The 24178-nt window shown below is 36.8% G+C and overlaps 1 protein-coding gene across 5 annotated transcripts in view; it reads left to right on the top strand.

The window, feature by feature from the left end:
- mid2 (midline 2) overlaps positions 1–24178 on the top strand; it is a 216986-nt gene that overhangs the window by 106809 nt on the left and 85999 nt on the right. The gene's annotated exons all lie outside the window — the stretch shown is intronic.

Here is a 24178-nt window from a genome sequence, read left to right as displayed (position 1 = left end):
AATACGGAAGGCGGTCTAGCGGAAGTTACTTCATAATGTGTTAAATATGTATATTTTTCTTACACAAACCCATCGATTCGCTTCAGAAGGCCTTTATTAACATCTTTGAGCTGGGTGGATTACTTTTTATAATGGATGGATGCACTTATTTAGGCTTCAAATTGTGGGCTCTCATTCACTGCCATTATAATGCTTGGACATTTTTTTTAAATAACTCTGATTGTATTCGTCTGAAAGAAGAATGTCATATGGGATGGCTTGAGAGTGAGTAAATCATGGGGTAATTTTTATTTTCGGTTTATTTTACAGTTTAGCAACAACAGACTGCATTTTACAACACTCACTTATTTGGATCACGTAGAGGTCAAGTTTGGGCTGTTAGAGAGGGAAAGGAAGAGGCACGGGACGGAATACGACAGCGGCAACCATAATCATTTCACGTCGATTATCTTGTTTTCATTACTATTGGACGCCAAAAACAATCAATTACAATTAATCGCACAGCGCTACTAGCCTTTTTATTTGATCATTCAAGTGCAATAAGCTGTAAAAGAAAACCGAATTGGGGATTGCTGTCTGAGAAAGGCATCTTTCTATGCCCACTCTTTCCCTGTGTGTCAGTCAGCGCGAGTAATGCACTAAGCTTGTGTTTTCACATCTTATTGTGATTAATAAAACTTTGTGACATCATGCATGCCCCGCTTTTAATTTTCTTATTTATACATGTTTTTTTTTTTTTTTTTTTTTTTATCAGTCTAACCTGTCAATAACTTGCAGCAGTACGGTACTATATAGCACGATATAAACAGTATAGCATAACCTAGAACAATATATATCGCTCAGCCCTATATATTATACCGGTCTGACCACATCAAAGCCCGCAGCTGCTCCGTCTCTGGGCTGGAGGAGGCAGAGGTGAGCATATGGGACTAATTGGCTGTGCTGCTGTGGAGGTAGAGGCAGGTGAGAGGTCAGGAGTGTCCTTCGGCAGCTGAGGGAGGCTCCCGCTGTGGCTGTTATGAGCCAGCTGCCGTGCACTCATGTATGCGTGTGTCCGCTTGCATTCTGTGATCTCACCTGGCACGGTGGTCAGGCAGTGGCGTCATCCACCACCTCACAACCTCATTCTCCAGGACTGGTAAAGCACAGACAGGGTGGAGTGCGTTTTAACATTATGCTTATAGATGCACACAAAGTGTGAATTTCAACTCTACAAGACACACAAGTGCACACTTTTACACTGTATTATTATGAGCGTTGTCACAGACACTCTCAGTACTACCTTGATCTTGTAAGAATATGTGGAGTGTTTCAGCGCCGCTGCTTATTCTACAGCACAGCAAAGAGATATTTTTGCAAGCTGTGAGGTTATAGTCTGGGCTGAATGGGAATTTTATTTATTTTTTAAGTTCTGCCATGAAACAGTACAAAGAAATAAATTTTCAGCACATCTTTTGTTGAGTTGTCCTTGTTGGCTGTTTGCAAAATCAAACACTGTGCAGTCTGGTTGACAAACTTAATTTTTTTTCTAGCTGGTTCATTAAATAAGTACAACTATTCTCAAACTCACAAGTAATTGCTTGCCAGGATTTGTTAAATCTGTCAAATTAACATCTTACTGCATGTTTATATGCCAACATGAGGTTACAAATATATTTTGTTGTTGGTGTTGTAATCAAATTTTAGATAAAGTTATTAAAGTTACTCCTTTGGAACTGAATAGGCTACATTATCATTGAAATGCTTGTATGTATGTTTTTTTTTTATATATATATTTTTTTTTAGTCAGTTGTTGTAATAAATTGTATTTAATTGCAATTTTAGATTAAAATATTAAATATTAATTAAAGTTATTTCCTTTGTAAACACTGTATAGGCTACACGACCATTTACAATTAATACGTCTATCCAGCAAGGGCACATTAAATTGATAAATGTGTCTTTTAAATTGTTACAAAAAAGTAAATGCAAATATGCTCAAATTTTTTTTTTTTCTTTTGAACTTTGACAAAAAATGTATCATGGCTTTGACAAAAACATTAAAGGGATAGTTCGCCCAAAAATGAAAATTAAGCCGTCCTAGGTGTAAATGAACTTCTTCTTTCAGACGAATACAATCTGAGTTATATTTGAAAAAGTCCTGGCTAATCTAAGCGTTATAATGGCAGGGATTGTTGCTTTGATTTTGAAGTCCATAAAAATGCATCTGTCTGTCTAACATGCTCCACACGGCTCCTGGAGGTTAATAAAGGCCTTCTGAATCGAATCGATGCATTTGTGTAAGAAAAATATACATATTTAAAACTTTTTAAAATAAAGTTCCGGCCGATCGCCTTCTGCAGAAAAGTAGTGAAAGTGCCTTCTCGGAGTTCAACATGCGTACGTGACGTCTGGAGCGTAACTGGACGCGTAAGCCTTTGAACTGCAGAGGCTCATTCAACACTTTTTCCATAAACTGAATATGGAAGGCGATCAGCCGGAACTTTACATTATAAAGTTTTAAATATGGATATTTTTCTTACACAAACACATCAATTCGCTTCTCCCAGAGCCATGTGGAGCACGTTATTTGACGGACAGCTGCATTTTTATGGACTTCAAAAAAACAGAGCTTCAACTACTGCCATTAAAAAGCTTGGATTAGCCAGGACTTTTATAATATAACTCAGAAGAATGTCATATACACCTAGGATGGCTTGAAGGTGAGTAAATCATGGGGTAAATTATTATTATTATTTTTATTTTTTATTTTTGAGGAGGGGGGCATAAACTATCCCTTAAAGCAGCCCAGCTGTTTTTAGCATTGATACTAATAATAAATATTTCTTAAGCAGGAAATCAGTATATTAGAATGATTTATGAAGGATTGTGTAGGATGGGAATATCTTGAGTGGGTGAGAAATTATATACTCTGCACTGTTATTGGTTGAGGTGGTCTATAAAAAAGTTGTTTCAAAGGAAGATTGCATTTTGAAGAATCCAATGAAAACAACTTTTTTTTTTACCCATAATAGTGTATGCTTATTAATCGTGGTCATTTACGAAAGACCAGAGACAATTATTAAGAAAGTAAATAAGGTTAATGTGATTTCATATTGACTTTAAATTAGTAGACTCCCAAAATTCTGTACATACTATGACATGCACTGCCAGTGACCTTAGTAGCTCCAGCAATCCATATTGTAGCATGCGTCACCTGTTCTTTACTCATTTATGACCAGCACAGAATAAATTCACGTGCACACCTTTTGCGTGTTTACTTTAGTACTCTCAGCTGAAGGAGCTCTGCACATTTAAGCTGAGCTCCATGGATTCATGGTCCTTTGTTAGGAAAACAGGCAGAGGCTCTGAAAGCAGGTAGGAGGAAGAGAAGGGATGAAGCTCACTCACTCTTACTCACTTTGCCATCGTGTGAGCGGAGAGAACGGGGACTCCTACGCTCTCCGTCAGCTCAGTAACAGACCAGTTTAAGGCAGAGCAGGATTACGGTGCATGACTGAAAAGCTCCTTGCAATTTATGCCATGCATAATCCATGTATTATGAATACAAATGAGCCATATGTTTGTGTTCCTAGCTGAGGAATTCTATCTATAGCTCATTGTGCTGAAGCATATTTTCTCCCAAGCTGTCTGTCAACGGCTGATTATCTCATTCAGTATAGAATAAACAGAAATTGAACTGTCCTGAATATGTTTCAGGTAGAAATCAATCACTACTAATACAGGAACTTTTGTGTAAAATCATATTTTTTCGTGTCATATTTTAGACAATTTTAGCAATAAATTTTCCCCCTAAAGTCTGCTGATAATGTTTGTTATGGTTTTCTTGTATCAAAAACGCTTATAATTATTTCCTCCATTCCAACTTGCTGAATTAAATAGTGTGTTTGCTACTGTGACTTTAATATTTCTATATGTAGCCTAAATTGCATTTTGATTGGCTAACATTAGCATAGTTCACTGACGCTCTTTAGGAGTTCAGAGTTGTACTGAATATGTGTTAATATGTAAACTTAAACAGACATATGCTAATGTTCTTTGCTTATGACCAGTGTTAGGGAAAGTTATTTTGAAAAGTAATGCACTACATTATTGCTTACTTCCTTAAAAAGTAACTAATTTTGTTACTTAGTTACTTTTTAAGAGAAGTAAAGCATTTCATTACTTTTGGATTACTTTTTTCCACCTGGGCTAGGCTTGTGTTTTTTTGTTGTTTTTGTTTTACAACAAAAAAAAGTTATATTTTTGAGCAAATGTAAAGACCCTTTCATACCAAAAGTTAAACAATAAGGCTCAGGCTGAAGGAAATGCAAATTCACCTGTGTACAGTAGAGAGTGCAGCTCAAACAAACCTTTCAGCTGTGTTGCCATTCTGGATAATGGAAAAATAGGATGCAGAAGAAAAATGATTTATGCTTACTTCACCAATAATGGTTATGGTTTAACTGAATCATTGATGGTCAGCAGCAAGCACACTGGTCAATAAAGTGAGATTAAATGCATACAAATATTTGTTTTATTCAACACATTTAATGTTTGGAGGTTTGCATAGTATTTTGATTTTGCGTTTCAAAGATTTTATTCATTTTGAGGAACACAAAATCTATTTTGGTGACAGTGGGATGAATAAATGCAGTCTACAATAACCATCATGAAACAACGCGCGTCTCAGTTATCTCAACATTAGAACGAGAGCTGTCAGTCAATAAATGTGAAAACAATGTAACTTGCGTAACTTTTTTGCGTAACGTTGTAAATTTGTTGTTAATAAAAGCATTGCTTTACTTTACTAGTTACTTGAAAAAGTAATCTGATTACGTTACTCAAGTTACCTGTAATAAGTTACCCCCAACACTGCATAATATGACAGTTTCTGATTGGCCCATTTTGTAGCTTCATTTCCATGCTTTGGGTGGAGAACCTTCAATTTTAAAAAGAACTACCTATTAGTACACTACCAGTCAAAAGTTTGGAGTAGGATTTATTAATTAAATTTTTTAAAGGAAATTATGAATATGCTCAGCAAGCAAAAGATCATATTTCAAATAAATGCTGTTCTTTCTATTCATCAAAGTATCCTGGAAAAAATGTAACATGGTTTCCAGGAAAAATATTAAGAAATGTTTCTTTAGAAATGTTAAAAAATGTTTCTTTAGCACCAATTGAGCATATTAGAGTGATTTCTGAAGATGATGTGACACTGAAGTTGTGCTTTGATATCTCAGGGATTCTCAATTTTTATTATATTAAAATAGAAAAAGGTTATTTTAAATGTAATAATATTCATAATATATTATAATAATACATACCGTACATTATAGTACACACAATATATTTTAGTATTTTTGTTTAAATAAATGCAGCCTTGGTGAGCATAAGAGACTTCTTTCAAAAAACCTAAACAAAATCTTCCTGACCGCAAACTTTTGTACTCAAAATAGCAAAACATGCACTTTAAAATTCCACATTAATTAAGCTACTCCGTTGCTTCATGAAGCCAGTATCCTTGCAAAAAAAAACTTAAACCCTCTTATACGTTTCTTAGCATTCGATCTCAATTTGATCGCCAGTGTTTAGCTACATTGTTGTGAGGCCTACAGGGTGTTAAATGAACATAAAATGCAATGATTTAGATGGTGTGCTACTGTAGCAAAGCCAAAGTCTATGGGAGAAAACATAAACAGCATGCCTGTGAGGGGGGATGGGGGGGGAGCAATGGCCTTCGCAACTCAACACAAATGGAAATGCATAAACGGAACAGCAAGACTTTGACATTTCAACAAAAAGAATCAGCAAAACAATCAAAGTCAGCCAAGGAAAACAATGCCTTCTCCCTTCCCCATCCCCAGAGGAAATACCAAACATTACAGCAGCTTATAAATAGCATCTCCTATAGCCGAGTACTGCATCTCTGGGGGGCTTTGGAAACACGCCAACATCTCCAGCACGTCTGTCTTGCACTTCCCTTGCACTCTTTATTTCCTCGCTATCTGCCCTCCTTCTGCATGGGTTAGCAACCTTGTAACACCTCACAAACAGCCGTTTATTTATTAATAAGGAGCTGCACTTGTGCGGAGAGTGTTTTCATATGGGTGCTTCAATGGGGGGAGTGTGTGTGGACATTGACCCGAGTGATTGCATAGGTTATCTGAGGTCCCGGATTGTTGGCGGATCACACAGCACCCGCAGGCCCACAGATAGTCCCATCACACATTGTAAAACACGGCTAATATAGATTTAAGGCATTAGTGCACAAATCAGAACTACATTCCAGAGGTTAGTCGTTTGTCATTAGAACTAATTCTTTTTTTCAGTTTTATGCTCCCAGTAATGGGAACTTTTTTTGTTTGTTTGTTTATTTGTTTGTTTTTGCATTCGACTTGTTGTCCTGCTTTTTTCTGTTGGTTGTATATATTTATATATACTACTGATTAGATTTTTCTTTAAAATAAAAACTGTTCCAACCCAAATGGTATTAGTTTAAACAAAAGGTGAAATAATTATTAACCATTTCAATAATTCTTATGAAAAATCTTCTTTTTCTGTGAAACATCATTTGTGAGTAGAATATTTTAATTGTTGCATCAGTTATAAGCAAGCTGTTATTTGGTCAAATTATGCAAAAAGTGTGAATAATATTGTTTATTGTGTAGACTATTCAGGATGTCATTTTATTATGAGTATTATTATTTTATTTTTTTCTGAAATGCAATTTCCATAACCATCCTTTCTACAACAGTACAAAATACATTCATTGAGATGTAGCAGAATTCTTTTGTTGGATGTTTTGTGGGCAAATTTAATAAGTTAGAGGGAGTGTGTAAATTGCATTTTAATATAATAATTATTTTCACAGCGTCCATAGGGCCACAAGTGCCTTTAGTTAAAAAAAAAAAAACACCCAAATATTGATTCAAGCTATTCCTTTTCTCATTTCCTCTTACCCAGAGGAGATATCTGAATGCATTGGGTTCATGTTCACTGTCTGCTGGCCTCTGTGGCTTAATAAAAAAAAAAAAAAACTGAGGGAGACACTGATCCCAAATCTTTCTTTAGTAATAGTTCTTATATTAAACACGGTGCTTTGCTTGTCTTTCTTGGAGATGTTCCAGGGTTTAAAAGATGGATTCTCTTGATCGCTTTAGTTGTAATCAAAGGCCTCAGTGGATTATCCTTTATAGACTCAGGGAAAGAGTAGGTATGAAATGTACATTTTCAGTAGAATTGTTTATTTTGGGTATTTCAGCAGATTGGACTCATTGACTAGGTTTAAAAAAGCGACCTCTCTCTCTCTCTATTATACTTCTCTGAATGAGAGGCCAGCATGCAATCTCAAAAATCATTTTAGTTTAGGACCTTGATTAAACACCGAACTGGTTTTGTAAGGCTACATAATCGTTCAAGCTGAACATTTTTATAAAACCTAGAGAATGTCCGTCAGCTAATTTTATTGGTCATGCAATACTAAGTCAAAAACTGCACATTTTATATTGTTAAGGAAACCTGTATTGTTGGCTAAAAGTGAATGCGAAATGAACTGAACAAAAAGCCTACATCATGTGTGCAATTACCAAACATTCTTAGAATTTGACATTTTACTTGATTTATAATTGATAAAGAGCACATTTGTTATCTCATACATACAATACAATAGTTAAAGGGGTCATGACAAAATTATTTTAAAATGTTCCGTTAGGTTTACTTCACTGAAGTTAAGTCATACCCACTTCACTGTCCAGAAAGGGAATAAAAACATCATCAAAGTAGTCCATATGTGACATCAGTTGGTTGATTAGAATCTCTTGAAGCATCGAAAATACATTTTGATCCAAAAATAACAAAAACTACGACTTTATTCAAAATTGTCCTGTCTTCCGTGTGTCTCCAAAAAGATTCAAACGGTTCATGAATCAGTGAATCGATCAATGCTTCGGGTCGCCAATGTCACGTGATTTCAGCAGTTTGGCGGTTTGACGCGATCCAAACTGCTGAAATCACGTGGCATTGGCGACACGAATCATTGAACGATTGATACCGTTTTAATCTTTTTGGAAGAACGTGGAAGAGAAGACAATGCTGAATAAATTCATAGTTTTTGATATTTTTGGACCAAAATGTATTTTGGATGCTTCAAGAGATTCTAATCAACCAACTGATGTCACATATGGACTACTTTGATGATGTTTTTATTCCCTTTCTGGACATGGACAGTAAAGTGGGCATTGACTGCATATGCTCTGGGACTAAAATAAACTGTGTTCCGATGATGAACAGAGGTCTTAACGGTGTGGAACGACATTAGGGTGAGTCATTAATGTCATAAATTTCATTTTTGGGTGATCTAGCCCTTTAAAAACTGATAATTTCAGACAGAAAAAAACTAAACTAGTGCTGTCAAATCGATTAACCACATCTAAAGCCCGGGTTCCACACCGTTGGCTCTAGCCGGTTGCCGTCAGGTTTTTTTTTGGGCTGATTCAGCAGGTAGAATGGGCTTCAGGCCATGCTGAGAGAGAGAGAGAGAGAGAGAGAGAGAGAGAGAGAGAGAGAGAGAGAGAGAGAGAGAGAGAGAGAGAGAGAGAGAGAGAGAGAGAGAGAGAGAGAGAGAGAGAGAGAGAGAGAGAGAGAGAGAGAGAGAGAGAGAGAGAGAGAGAGAGAGAGAGAGAGAGAGAGAGAGAGAGAGAGAGAGAGAGAGAGAGAGAGAGAGAGAGAGAGAGAGAACATCATCCAAGCTTTGTGTTCCTGGGTGAATATTTTAATATTAACATGAGTGAAATAAAGAAAGTGATCAGCAGGATTGATATTCAAAACGTTAAGATGCGGCTCCATTAGGACTTGTCAGTTAACAGCCACAGTTGTGATTGGTTAAAGGATCAGTTCATTTCAAAATGAACATTTCCTGATATTTTACTCAACCCCATCTCATTCAAGATGTTCATGTCTTTCTTTTTTTTTTAGTTGAAAATAAAAATCAATTGTTTTTTGAAAGTTTTTTGAGGAAAATATTCCAGGAATTTTCTCCTCACTAAAGACCTCTATGGTCCAAATCCATGCAGCTCCAGAAGGCTTCGGAAGAAAGAAAAAAAAGTACAAATGGGTTCTGATCAAGTGACAACCTGTTGTACCCCAAAAGGGACAGTTTTGACAACTTTTTTCTCTGTGTAATCACATTGAAAACGTCACACTATAGACGTAGGTGGAAGTACCGCCCCCATGTTTACGAAGCACACATACGAAGACTAATCTAACACTAAAAAATGCTGGGTTAAAAAGAAGTTGGACTGAAAGTGGACTAACCAAGCACCTGGGTTGTTTTAACCCAACGGTTGAGTTGTTTTAACACCGCAATTGGGTTGTTTTAACCCAGCGGATGGGTTAAATGTTTGCTTAAGACGACCCAATTGTTGGGTTAAAACATCCCAATTTCTGGGTTAGTCCATTTTCAACCCAACTTGTGTTGTTTTTAACCTAGCATTTATTTAATTTTATTTTGTGAGTGAAACGTCCTTTAAAAACAAGGCAAAACGACGATGTCTGATAATTTTGAAGGTGAAGATGGAATGTTTTTTTGGTAAAGGGCATTTTTATTTGTCCTCGAAATGTTCGCTTGGGGCAGTACTTCCATCTATCCTTCCAATCCTTGGCATGACGCAGAGCAGCACAAGATAAGCAATTTAGGTTAAAAGGTATAATAATATTTTTATTTATTTTGAAAATGACAGATCATTTTGCTAGATAAGACCCTATTCCTCGTCTGGCATCACGCAGAGCCTCTGAAGCCTTTAGTAGCTTTTTGAAACTGCATTGATTTGGACTGTCAACATTTTAGTTGCCATGGAAGTCTATAGTGAGGAGAAAAATCCTGGAATGTTATTCTCAAAAAACGGAATTTCTTTTCGACTGAAGAACATTTTACTCACCCCCATCTCATCTTGGATAAGATGTTGGTGAGTAAAATAAATTCAGGAAATTTTCATTTTGAAGTGAACTATTCCTTTAACGTCATTTTACAAGAAACAACGACCCCTTGCTATTGCATGCAAGTAAGTGTTTTGAAAACATTATCCATATAAAACCTTAATTTACAGACAAAGCATTATGAAATTGTTTACTTATGGTTTTTGATGCATCTGCAACAAAGTTTCTTTACAAATTCTCCATTACACTGTCTTGTTTACAAAAACAATCTGCTGTTAAATGCCCCGAACAAACATATAATTATCAGATGGGCACCGTTTAAAAAAAATAAAAAAAATAAAAAAGCTCACTTGTTTCTGAAGCTGGGATCCTTCTGAAATCTGTAGAATGATGCAAACAAGCTGTTTAAACTGGATCCGTCAAAGCGAACAATCTTTCACTCTTCCATGTCCTGTTGTCAGCACGTGGTGTACGTCAGAAATTGAAGACAATGTCAGTGATTACAATCTATTTGCTTTTGACGTGATGCTCGCATCAGGTGTTGGCAGATGTCAGTTGTTAAATGACTAAACAATAGTGAGCGGGCCTATAGTCCGATGATCAGTAACTATTTGTTGATTGATGTCTTGCTCTACACTGAAAAAAAATTGGAGTGACATTTACTTTAAAAAAAGCTAGGCAACTTTTTCCACAAAAAAAGTGCTTGTAATCTTTACTCTGGCTATTATAAGTAATATTTACTTACTAGAACCACTTATTTTTTATGTAAAATACACAAGTAAATTGCACTGCATCTATAGATTGTAACTTTCACTCAAATTACCATTGCATCCAATTACAAAACCCAAGTGAACATTACTGATATTTCTGAGTTTTGTATGATGCACCCAGAGTGCATTGTGGCATGAAGCATGTCACCATTGTTGAGATTCTTAGGCTGAATCTTGATATCTTTGTGTGAGAAAAGCTTGCAGGAGTTCAAAGTGCTTAGTGTACAGTCTGTTATAAAACATATTCAACTTTTCTGGTTCAAACCGTGCTGGATCTTTTCTAGAATAAAACAAGGTTAATAGTATATTGCTCATACTCAGGTATAAGATTGGTGAATTAAGCCACTACACAATGATCATATTCTGATCATCAAGCGGCCAAATCATCTGATCGTGTTTTCTCTGCTTTTCTTGCCATAGCGAACTCAGTCATGGCAGTGAGAGAAACACTAATATTAAAAAGTCGCCAAACTGCCCAACTAAAGAAAACACTAATCGCCATAATGATAACATAAAAAAAAACTCTCAATAAGAACTTATGTAGCTTTAGCTACCGTTATTGTGATTAAAACTCACGTTCAGTTAAAAGTCAAAACTTATTGAGAATAAGTCAGCCACATAAAAGCAACATCCCAAAATGACCGTCTCTGCCACCACTGAACAAGTGGGATCTTTGCGAAAAATCTGTGCGCATTTTCAAATGAACTTTGCTTTTCAGATTAAAATTTACTTAATATTTTAGGTGAATGTGCTGTGACTATAAAACGTTAAATATTGTTTGTAAATATATGATCAAATTTACTATTTTTTCTCAGTTAAGTTATTACATGAATAAACTGTGTACATTTTACTTAAGATACATAGTTCCAACTTAAACTTGATTTTACAATGTAATAGTTACATGAATTAATATAATAGATTTTACCATACCACAAAGTCATTTTTTTTCAGTGTAGAGGCAGTCATATGCAAATATATGTGTATATATGCTAATATATTTTATGTCAAATGCTCAAATAACATTTTTCCCTTTAAAGACAAGCAGAAAGAAATGCTGATATCATGGTACTAAACAAACTCTCGTTTTGCTAGTGACAGCATTTAGTTCCATTCAAAATGTAGAGACACTTGTAAATGTCCTAAAAATATTTGGATAGGATCAGTGATACCCATGACACTGTAGCAGATTCTGTTGTTCATTATTGTCAGAAGAGAATGCAAATTATGTTTGAGACTCAACACAGCAACTCATCAGATTGCCATTTATGTGCGTCACATGCTGCATTTCATTCAGACTATGGGAAATTAGCATATTTATGGGAATTTTAGCGGAAAGGTACGCCATTAGTTTGGCAGTCAGTTCCTCGCACATTTTGTGTCACACGTTCTGTGCCCTGTGTCAGCAAACTGAAAATGAAAGAAGATTGAAAATGAATTTTGCAAGTGAAATTGTGTTTATGGTGTGGCATAACGAAAGGATTTGCTGCAGCTTTTGCATGTTTACACTCCTATTGATCAAATTCTTAATTCTTAATGCATGTCAGCGGGGACCTTCACCTCGATGCCGAACCAGACCTACTAATGTTTAGAGATTCAATGCATCTTGTTCTCCAAAATGCATGAAATAGGGAGGCATATTAAAGAATATGACAGAAAATATCACAGGCTAGAAACATCAGAGAAACTCGCCGTTATCTTTAATGTTTGTGAATCGATTCCTTGACATGTAAAATGGAGAAATGCTCTGACGCCTGTGATGCTGAACCCCAGCCTAAAAGCTTCTGATGCTTTTCTGTTAGTTCCAGTGCGACAGTTTGTTCTCACACTTCTGTTTCTCTGTGAGGATTCACTTCAACATTGGACACATCAGCATAAGCACTCTTTCAAATTCTCACCCCCATCTCCTCCCTGAATGTACTGGATGTGAAGACATGGGGTCAGTAGCCCGTGTCAGGAACACTAAGGCAATAACTGTAACCAACTCTCGACAGCTCTTTTTTTTATTTACCCTGTTTTTGTCCTCCCCAGAGCAAATGCTCATCAATAATGGACGTACGAGAAGGAAAGTGTGAAGGTATTCTGTTAGTATTAGACACCTCTTCAGCTAGAAGCATTAAGACAATGACAAGTCTTTCCAGAGTATTACCGCAGTTCTGATTGGTCTGTTTTTGTGTCAGTCCCATCTGCAGGCAGTACATAAATCATTTTACAAAAAGAAACTGTTGTTCTAGTGAAACTGAGGTGTTGACCCCAATTCTGGGCTGAATATTGTTCAGGAAAATAAGCTAGTCATATAAAAAATGTCACATTTTTCATGTCACATTGACGGGTGCTGTGATTATTAAACTCTCGCTGTAATTGGAAAATCCAGTGTATGCTTTTTACGTAATAATCAATGTATTTGTGTGTATTACCTTTTTAAAAGTTGGCAGCCAATAAGGTTGTTTATAGTCTTAAGCCCTATTCGGACAGGATTAGTTTAACATGGGGACGTGGGGGTAAAGTAATTATTACCAGAGGTTCTCTGTGATTTTAGTCCCGTCCGAATGTGCCATCTCAGTAATCATTACGGACAGTGTCAGTAAAGATTACAGAGACTTTTACCTTCTGTATAAAGGTCCGGAAAAATGACCTCGGGTAATACTAATCCCATTCGATTAGACCCGCTTTAAAAATGTATGGTAAAATTCTGTCATTTCCTGTTTAAAAAGTTTCTTCTTTTTTTTAAGCGCGGTAAACTGGCGGCAAACTTTTTCTGGCAAACCTCCAGTATTTTCCGCAAAAAGAAGATCAAAAGCACTTATTAGAGGCATAACACTTATTTTAGCTCTAGGAAAGTGTCTATTACCAACACAATCCAATCAGAATCATTAGACTGGCCCTAACTGTTTTATAAAACAGGAGACGGAGTTCCGACTGGCGCTCATGTTGTGTGTTTGCTCACGTGATAACAGCAACGTCATACACGCATGATGACAATGAAGTTACGGTGGGGCGTATAGCGAGTTCCTTTTCCAACTTCTGCTAGTTTTACTGAGATGTCTTAACCCGTGCAAATTGGCCATTAATATAACAGACGTCCTGAGGTAAAATTACTTTACCCCGACGTCCCCGTGTTAATCTAATCCCGTCCAAATAGGGCTTTATGTTCACCAAGGCTTCATTTATTTGATCAGAAATACAGTAATATTGTTCAATATTATTACAATTTGAAATAAATATTTCTGTTAACACACACACACACACACACACACACACACACACACACACACACACACACACACACACACACACACACACACACACACGCACACACACACACACACACACACACCTACACAAAGATTATTTCCAAAATGGATGTCTAAATGCTTGTAATGTTGCTTTATCCAGCATTCTGTCAGAAACTGACATTTTAGTCTACTAAATCAATAATTTCAAAAGCACCATGTGATTAAGGAAAATGCCTGAATGGAAAAAAGAAATCTGTCATAAAAAGTACAGTGGTTTTTTTTTTTTTTTTTTTTTACTTTTTACTTCTTTTTTTTAACATAATATATGTGACACAGTAGGTTGTGAAACTCAGACACACTTCCACTGGTGTGTGCCCCCTCCCTTCTACATCAAGATCCTGCCGTATCTGGGACAAAGAAAGCCTTTTCCATCATTTCACAACCATGTTATTCTCGAGTCGTAGTAGGGCACCAGATGGGCTCTGACCTGGATCTGCGATCTTCGATCGTGAAGGTTACCCATCCGTGGTTTTGCAGATGCCGAGCGTTGAACCTCCAGCCAGTGGCCATAGCTCTGATCCCCACAAAATTAAGCCAACATGCCGCTGTTTACATTCTATGAATAGAATCACATGTTTGATTAAGCCAGCCCAGTGTCAGAGAGAGGATGTGGAGGACAACATCCACATGGGTCGCGGTGAAATAGAAGCTATCTCTTGGTGGGAAACACTCACTACTTTTTATATGACACATTTGATGTGCAACAGGATCTGGTAAAAACAATACAACACAGCAACACACCTCTGAGAATTGTTACTTATGACGGAAACAGTTAGTGACAGGATTTGTAAAAGAATTCAATGACTTTGGTTCTGATTCATCTTAACGATTCTGGTTACTCCTTTCTTGTAGTACTTTTAACACTCAAAAAAAGTACTTGTAAAGGTATAAGTGACCGTCACTGTGGTGCTTCCCTTAAGGGTACATTTTTGTACTTCTAAGTAGAGGAAAAGAATGGTAGAGTTGTACCCTAAGGACCAACTTTATACCTTTAACGGTTAGTTCACCCAAAAATGAAAATTCTGTAATTAATTACTTACCCTAATGTCGTTCAACACCCATAAGATCTCTGTTCATCTTCGGAACATAAATTAAGATATTTTTGTTGAAATCTGATGGCTTAGACAGGCCTTCATTGACACCAATGTCATTTCCTTTTTCTTTTTTTTTCTTTTTTTTGTGCACAAAACTTTTTCTTGTCGCTTCATAAAATTATTGTAGAGCCAATGTAGTGAGATTGACTTTTTAACAATGTCTTTAGTGGCTTTTGTGGGTCTTAACAGAGGAAATGACATTGGTGTCCATGGAGGCCTTTCTGAGCCATCGGATTTCAACAAAAATATCTTCATTTGTGTTCGAAGATGAACAGAGATCGTATGGGTGTCAAACGACATGAGGGTAAGTAATTAATGACAGAATGTTCATTTTTGGGTGAACTAACCCTTTGAAGGGCACAGTTATACGTTTTCTTCCCCAAGGAACAAAATTGTATCTCAATTGTACCTTTTTTTCTGAGAGTGATGTTTGGAAAAAGATATGCAGTTCCATTCCCATTGCATCATTTCAACAATTCCTAATTTAAAACAATTCTTGCTAAAGGTGTGACTTTTTTAAATGACCTTTCACAGTATTTTTAGAGCTGGTATTAATGCGGTCCAAACATTGGCCCAGCTCAAAAGCTCAAAATGTGTATCTTTAGCTACACAATGTCTTAATAGTCAGTAACTAAAAAGAGCTGGCTCATTGTATCATTCATTTGGGAATCAGACTACAACCAGACTACTAATAGCACTGCATGTTTTAGATTCACTAAAAAGAGCCAAATCATTAGAGTAATTAATGCTGCTATTGGACTACGCTGGTTGTGCTGTCTGGTCACTCTGTTCTGGTTCTGAATAAGAACCGGCTTTCTGTTTCCTTCCGGTAATAACTGTAGACTCTTTGTTTTCTCTCTTTTTTTTCCATTCAGCAAGTATACATTATTGACAGTAAAGACATGCATAATGTATTCTAGATAAAATATTTATATTTCAAATACATTTTTCTTTACATTAAAGGGATCCTGAAATAAATTTATTATGGTTTCCACAAAAATATTAAGCAGCAAAACATTGATAATGTTTCTAGAGCAGCAAATCAGTCTATTACAACCATTTCTGAAGGATCACGTGACACTGAAAACTGGAGAAAATTCAGCTTTGCCATCACAGGAATAAGTTACATTTTTAAATATATTACAATACTTATTTTAAATTGTAATCATTTTTCACACGATTACTGTATTTTTGATCAAATAAATTAGCCTAGAAATCTAATCGCACCCAGCAAATCTAATCTGCCCGCGAGTGTCATCTAGCAACTCTCAATACCCTTCTGAGCTGTTAAAGCCAAACTCTTGTCGGACCAATCACATTGTGTATAGAGTCGGTGGGCGGGGCCATAATGACGCGGGCCGAGTTTCGTTTGCGTGCTTCTAGTAAACACAGAAACTGGCGAACGGCGGTCTTTCGAATCAGCTTTGACCGCGACTCTGGAAGACTTGGAGTTAAGCTTTTTTTCTGAGAAAAGAACAAAGAACGGCACTGAAGTCATTCTTAAAAAGGGAAGATGTGTTCAGAGTTTTGCTGACCGAATACGGCGAATGTTTAATCTATCAACAAGCTCTGCTTCACCTTCGTTGCTCTGGTTGGTTGTAGCGCTATCCTATCGCGTGCAGCTAGGAAAGACAACCGTTTATCCCGCCCCTCGGATTGAGCCCTGTCTATGGTGAGTTTCCTGACCAAACATCTTGATGTGGGTCTGGCTTGTCAGGCTACAAATAAATGCGTCTTTACATTAAACCATTGAAATATCTTACAGACCCCCCTTGTTGACTAGATAGCCATTGTGTATCCTTATAAAAAACACATCCACTGCAATTATCCAAGTCTGCCCTCTATTTCAAGCGTTGACATTAAAAATAAATAAAGTAGCACTTATGGTTTGAGAGACTGACCACTTGCTTTCGAGATCTAGGCAGCCTTGTGTTGACTCTCCCTGTGTGGCTGCATGGTTTGGTTGAGCTGAAGCCAATCACGGCTAAAATCTCACTGCAGTGCTTCTAAAAACAGGCCTAACACATACCCTTATTACCCTGTCCCACAGGAGATGAAATAAACCTCTGTTTAAGCAATACTTCAACCTGTTAAAGGCGTATTCACCCTTTGGTCGCTGTTCAAGCACCGCGGTGTACTTCAGAACACTTATTTAATTAGCGACATGTCTCAGTTCCACATGAAGTCGTCGGTGGAATAATCCTGTAATTTGTAATTAACATCCATAACCTTTTGTTCTCATCAGATATTTGAGGAATGCTCACGGCATACTAACTCCTGCAGCTCAGTTCTCTCTCGCGTCTTTTGTCAGTGCTAATCACTGCAGAAAATCAGCATGTCACATACTAAGTAGACAGGTTTACTGTACAGAAAACACGCGTTCGGTGCCTGTGCTCGCACAATGGCTCACCTGTTCGTCTCAAAGCGTTAGCTGTGGGTGAACAGATTATTACTCAGCGTGGGCTCTCCAAAACGTGTGTCGTATTTATATATATGGCAAGATTTAGCAGTTTAAGGTGGATAAGAGAATGGAGAATGTTCACAGCCTGCAGTGATGAAGAGCCGTGGATTCTGTGCCAGGCACTCCGGTTGAATCACACCTGCATGCTTTTATTCACTCCAGCACTCTTGTGGGATTGAGCTTTTCATAAATGTACCAGTAAGGGTAAAAGACATTTTGAACTGATATATCCTGAAGAGTTTGTTTGGTGATGAAGCTGCATCTGATGACTTTTGGGTGATTTCGTATTTGTATCAATGTACATTTATTTTTCCCAATCATTTTATTTATTTATTTATTTATTTTACTAATATTTACAGAGCCCCGCAGATGGCATGTGGACAAAAATCTATATATCGTGGCTATGAATTAAGAATTCATTCTGTCGATTGATTAATTCATTCCCTCATTTTAGTTAATTGTCACCATGTTGAACTAATTAATTCCTCAACTAAAACAATTAATATATTAAGAACACATTATTACAATGTGGCCATGATTTAGTAAAATAAGGGAACAAATTATTATATTATGCTCACAATTTAATTACAGTAACTCTTTCAGCACCATTCAAAGAAATGTCCATCATTTATGAGACAAACACTGCCGCCATTGACTGAATTTTCCGATTTTTTGTTGTTTTGACTGTTATAGGGGCACTATTGCAAATCTTCCGAAAGAGTATACGAATCTCCGGGTCAAAACACAGGTGTAAAAGAAGCAGAAACATGCGCTAGCATATGTGAGCAGATGTATATGTAAAATTATGTGATCATCAACTTTAAACAGGCCTTTGAATCAAAACTGTTACTGGATGAAATGTCGACCCAGGATGAGATCTTGGACTGTGAAGCTTTGGGGGAGTTGATGAACTCCATCTAATAAATCTGTGTCTATGTTTTGACCATCATTCTGAATCCGATCTGGATAGTCTCACACAAAAACGCAATTTTCTAAGCTTTTTGCTCAAGGTGTTGTTGTTTTTTTGTGTGTGGTTTTTTTAACCCACTTTAACATTTTTTTTCTTTCTTTTTTTGTGTAGAGGGTCTGTTGTTTCTTTTGATATACTGGATGTTCAGATATGTATACACTGTAAAAAATGTCAGGCCTCTCCAATTAAAACATTTCTAGTGACTTTTCACATCTAAATTTTTCAGTTGGCCAAATTGAATTTCTGTGAATTGATACAATTTAATTCACAGAAATTAAATTTAGCCAACTAAAAAAATAAATTTCTAGAAAAAATCACTAGAAAATGTTCAATTGGAGATCTTTTTTTTTTTTTTTTTTTTTTTTTTTTTTTTTTACAGTGTATAACAAAATATTGTAGGGGACATGTAGATTTTGTGAAAACGATAACAAAATTCTGGTGGTGACTGGCACTTTAAAATCAAATGCTGGCTGGAAAAGGGTTAAAGGTGCACTATGTACAATTTTTTGCAAAAAAAAAACAGTAGACCAGTGTTATATATTTAGTTCGATGAGTACTATCCCAAATATTTTCAACTATTTCGGAAATTGTGAGAAAATTGCTATTTCAACCAATGAACCGGTACGTGTGAGGGAGTCACCTGCCAATTGTGTCATATCTGCGTTACCCTTGGTTTCCAATTTTTATTTTTGTTTTTTTGTTTTTTTGCAGAAGTACTGTACTCTTCCTGCAGTGTGCAACAAGTGTCATAGCAGCCGCTGAGTGCACACACAGAGTGACGTCATAAAATATTTTTCAACATAATAAAATGATAAACAGAGCTGCATTAGCTCATACATATAGCCGGAAAAAAGGGAAATGGCACTGGCGACTGAGGCATAATACAAGTCCCGCTGCTTGTGAGGTGTGTGTTTTGTTCATCTTATTAACAATCGCTCCAGCAGCCTTGCTCAGCTCCCACAACACTCGGTCCTGCTCTGCTTCATATAATGTTAATAATCGCATCCAAGAACATGATTATTGCCCAAATCCTATCCCGATTTTTTTACACCGGCTGTGAGGTAAAGACCACGTGTTAAGATTCTACGCTCAAACTTGGCATCATCAAACTACGCCTTTGATTTGAATAGGCGCCCTCTAGCGGATGGAAAAGATACATAGTGCATATTTAATGCGAGGGAACGAATGAGTAAAATGTGCTGACATATTAGTAAGTTGTGGGTACTAATTGTTAATTTGTGGCCACAATAAAAAAAAAAAAAAAAAAAAAAATCTGCATGTCATATTTTTCTAAAGAAGCCCCAAGTCTGTATTCTTTATGGCTCTGCTCCTGCCTTTAGTAAGTCTAAAATGCTTTATCTTTGAATGCACAATACTTATTGGTTATTGGTCATTTATTAGAGAATACAATTATATTTTTCCATATTGGATGAGCATGCTATTTTTTACATTTATCTCTCATCTAAAATTAAATTAAAAGTAAATCTCTAATAGACTAATAATGTAATAACACTGTTAAATATAATATTTTACCAAATCTCCAAATGAATATCCATTTGCATACTGTATAATTATAATGTTGTAATGTCTGAATTCAGTTATAGCACTTACAATGTTATTTTTTTTTTTAAATTAGATAAATTAGATACATTAATTTAGTTGTAAGACAAAATTACACCTTTGTTAATTGTCGCCCATGGTGTCTAATAACTTATATAATGTACTGCACCGCTGCTTTAAAGAACCCAGAAATCAATGTATAATCTGAAGAGCCTGTCACGTGAAATATAAACCTTCCAAAGGATTATAAAGCAACTCATGAGCTCTATCCAGCACAAAATGTTCCTCTTTAAGAATCCTAGAGTGTAGAATTTGCCACTCCTGGCTTTCTTAAACATCCCTCCTGCTTGCATCAGCCGCCACTCGGATTGACGGCAGGTCAGTCGTAACAAATTTGGAGGTGATAAACTGCGAATGGCTTCCCTGCCACCTGTCCTAACAGCAGAGCTCTGGGAGTCCCCAAAGTCCAGTCACTCATTTTTAATCGATGCGTCTTCATCCGTCCGTGACGTGTGGGGTTGTGGTAGTGCCCCAGTGGTGATGTGTCCGGTCTAGAATTTCTCTTTGCCCGTGACTCCAGCTATTCAAGCGTCAGAGGAGGCAGTGGGGAACCGGTAGCCAGCTGCAGGTTGACAGGAGATAAATGGCTCCATTAGTGTGTCTGGGCCGTAGGGCGGAGTCTGACCCACTGGCCCACCCAGCACCACAGTAAGCCACTTACAAACATCAAACAACATACTTCCTCATTCTGGATGGACCTGCCAGGGAACACTAGCACAGTGGGTTATCTTGTGTCTTGACTGGAATGGCCTATATTATACCATGGATGGTAGGTCAGTGTTATGGCTGGTTTATAAAAGATTCATTGCCATTCAAGTATTACTTCATATCAAATTCGAATATCTTTGGTCAAGTTTGGGGAAATGTTAAATTAAAGCATAAATTGGATTACACTATATCATGGTATACTGGATTGCCATCTTATCACGCTTTTGCTCTCTAGTTGTCAGCGACGTACAAATCTATATCAGTAAACCACTAGATTAAATATTTGTTGTATGGGAAAGTTTTTAAACGGATGTTATGATATATGTAATACCTGAATTTCTGACCAAGATGGAGTTATTTTGACTTCATATGAACATGTTTCTCATATGACCCACTTCACCAAGTACAGTGACTTTGTTCAGTTTTGTCTATAAGGACATGTCTTATAAATAATGATTAAAAAGTGTAAACCAAAAGACTTTCTATGATACCATTTATATAGACTGACAAGCCTAGAAACACATTGGATAAAGGATAACACTATAACCAACCAGAGCAACGAAGAAGGTGACCTAGTCAGAGCTAGTTGATAGTTTAAACTTTTGCCATATCCGGTCAGAAAAACCTAGAACACATCTTCCTTTTTAAAAATGATTTCAGTGCCGTCTTTTGTTCTTTTCTCAAAGAAAAGCTTAACTCCATGTCTTCCAGAGTCACGGCCAAAGCCGATTCGAAAGACCGCTGTTCGCCAGCTTCTTTGTTTTCGAGTAGCACGCGGAACCTTCCCAACTCTGCCGTTATCATGTAAAGCCCGCCCACCCACTCTATACTCTAGAGTTTGTTTTTTCCAGCTCGCAAGCCAATGGAGAGTTGCTTGACTACCCTGCCTGCAAATTAGATTAGCAGCCGCTAGGGTGAGTCTATAGATTTCTAGGCTATCATTTATACACACTGTGTTCCAAATTATTGTGCAAGTGACATATTAGTAGGATTTCTGTACAATACACATTCAGATTTTAGTTTTTTTAAGAAAGTGTTTGTTTATTTGTCCATATATATTTTTAGATAACTGTATCAATCCCAGATAGGTTTGTAAAAATCGTTTGCCAGGTCTTCTTAAGTGAATGGAAACCTTACTTAAATAGGTTTTTCCACATTAGTATGCAAGTCACAGTTCTCATGCAATATGGGGAGGAAGAAAGATTTTTCTGAAGATGAAAAGCATGAAATGGTGCAATGTTATGCAAAATGCATGAAAACAGCTAATATTGTGTGAAAACTGACTGGAGATTATTGAACTATCATAAGATTTCTGAGTTATTTACAGCGCATGAGAACTTGGGCAGATAGGACTTGGTCAGGTTTATTAAGGAAAGTTTCTGACGATGGATGGATGGATGGATGGATATTAATATGAATTAAACTAACTCTGTTTATATAAATAGCTGAGTAGTCAATCTAAAACAAACTACATAGAGAGTCCTTTATATTTGCTGTAAGTAATTATTGTCTCTTTATCATTGTTTGCATATAATTCAAGGAAGAGCAATCCTTGGAGACATTTTAAAAGTGAGTTGTCCCTATTGTTTAGACAAGGCTAATTGTCATTGTTCCAGAAATGCCATACCTCTCAGTGACGCATGGGTGTTGGTTTTTCTTTTCCTTAACATAAAGTAGAGTCCCAGGAGACCTTGAGACTGGACGATTAAATGCAACTGCCATCTTTTAAACTAGCTTTGCTTAGTGTTTGTGTTTTAAAGTGGGCCCTTTTTGGGATTACTTAAGAAAGATGACATTTTTTATTACCTCTGGGCTTTGATAGCAAATATATCAACAGCTAGGTTTGTGTTTAGGCAAACATGTTAGGCACCTGATGTATGTGTGCAGCTGCAATAGAACACTTAGTGGCTTTGTTAAATCATTACCATATGAGTCGGTAATCTCTTGTAGACTGCTTTTCGTCCTTTTTTTTATTCCAATTCAACATCAAAGGGGGAAATAATGTGTTAATCAAGCCAAGAACAGATCAAATAAACCAGACTCGGCTCTGAGATCTTGTGCATCCGTGTTTGTGCCTGAGTAGGGCTGTTCATGAGCAAAAGCAGACTCTGATCAGCCTCCATATGGAGCACTTCATCATAATCAGATTATATGATTTGGTGTCTTTCTTTGAAATGAGTAAACTGTTTGCTTCTCCACTTCTCCAATCTATCACTTCTTCTGCCTGTTACACTTAAGCAGACGTTTACGTGCTAAACCTCCTGATGCTTTCTGTATGTTTTAAAATATCTGCATATTTTTAAACATCAGGGACCAGATTTACTAAACGTGAAAGCACAATTCCATAAAAGCCCTGATGGCAGTGAACAGTCCTGCATGTGATCTTCTGATGACGCACAAATTAATGAACACAGGCGCAGGTGTAACATTTCCATAATGACCAATGCAATCCAGTTTGTGTCTGGTTTAAGACATGCTTTTTTGTTGTGGTAAATAATGTTACAAACACTGGTAAATTGACGCTTGCAAATCTTAGTAAATCACCTTGCATGATTCATTTAAAGACTCTCCTCCCATAAATGTTGCGTCTAAAAGGGAAACTCCTACAAATGTATATGCAATTGCAATAAGGTCAGCCGCAATAATAACACTACCCACGCCTTTTCAGCGCAAATTTTTCACTGCGTGAAAGTGTTTGTGTTAGTAAATCTTGAAAGTAGTTTTTTAATGCCAAAAGAGGGCTTGCGCTGGTGCAAGCTATTAGTACATCTGGCCCCAGATCTGATATTTTATTTTTTATACTGCACATCTTCTGAATGAGTACTGAATCTCCCTGATCAAAATAACGTGGTGATCAACGTTAAACATCATATGAATCAAAACTGCCTAATGTCACTGAATGAAATGTGGACCCAGGACGAGCTACAGGACTGTGCAAGTATTAGAGGTGTTGATGGATCGATCTACTCCATCTGTGTTTGATCATCGCTCTGAATCTGATCTGGTCTTTCACAAAAACGTTATTTTCTCATCTTTTTTTCAAAATGTTGCTTATGAAACTTTCCCATATACAAGTGTTGGGATGGATGGATGGATGGATGGATGGATGGATGGATGGATGGATGGATGGATGGATGGATGGATGGATAGATAGATAGATAGATAGATAGATAGATAGATAGATAGATAGATAGATAGATAGATAGATAGATAGATAGATAGATAGATAGATAGATAGATAGATAGATAGATAGATAGATAGATAGATAGATCATGGTTATTGTCAATACTGGAATAGTGTGACACCCCAGTGCAAACTTTGAATTATTCTTTTTCTCGCAGAA

Source organism: Pseudorasbora parva, chromosome 11 (assembly GCF_024679245.1).
Source record: "Pseudorasbora parva isolate DD20220531a chromosome 11, ASM2467924v1, whole genome shotgun sequence".
In the NCBI taxonomy this organism is placed as follows: Eukaryota; Metazoa; Chordata; class Actinopteri; order Cypriniformes; family Gobionidae; genus Pseudorasbora; species Pseudorasbora parva.
This window is presented reverse-complemented; position numbering and strand designations above follow the sequence as displayed.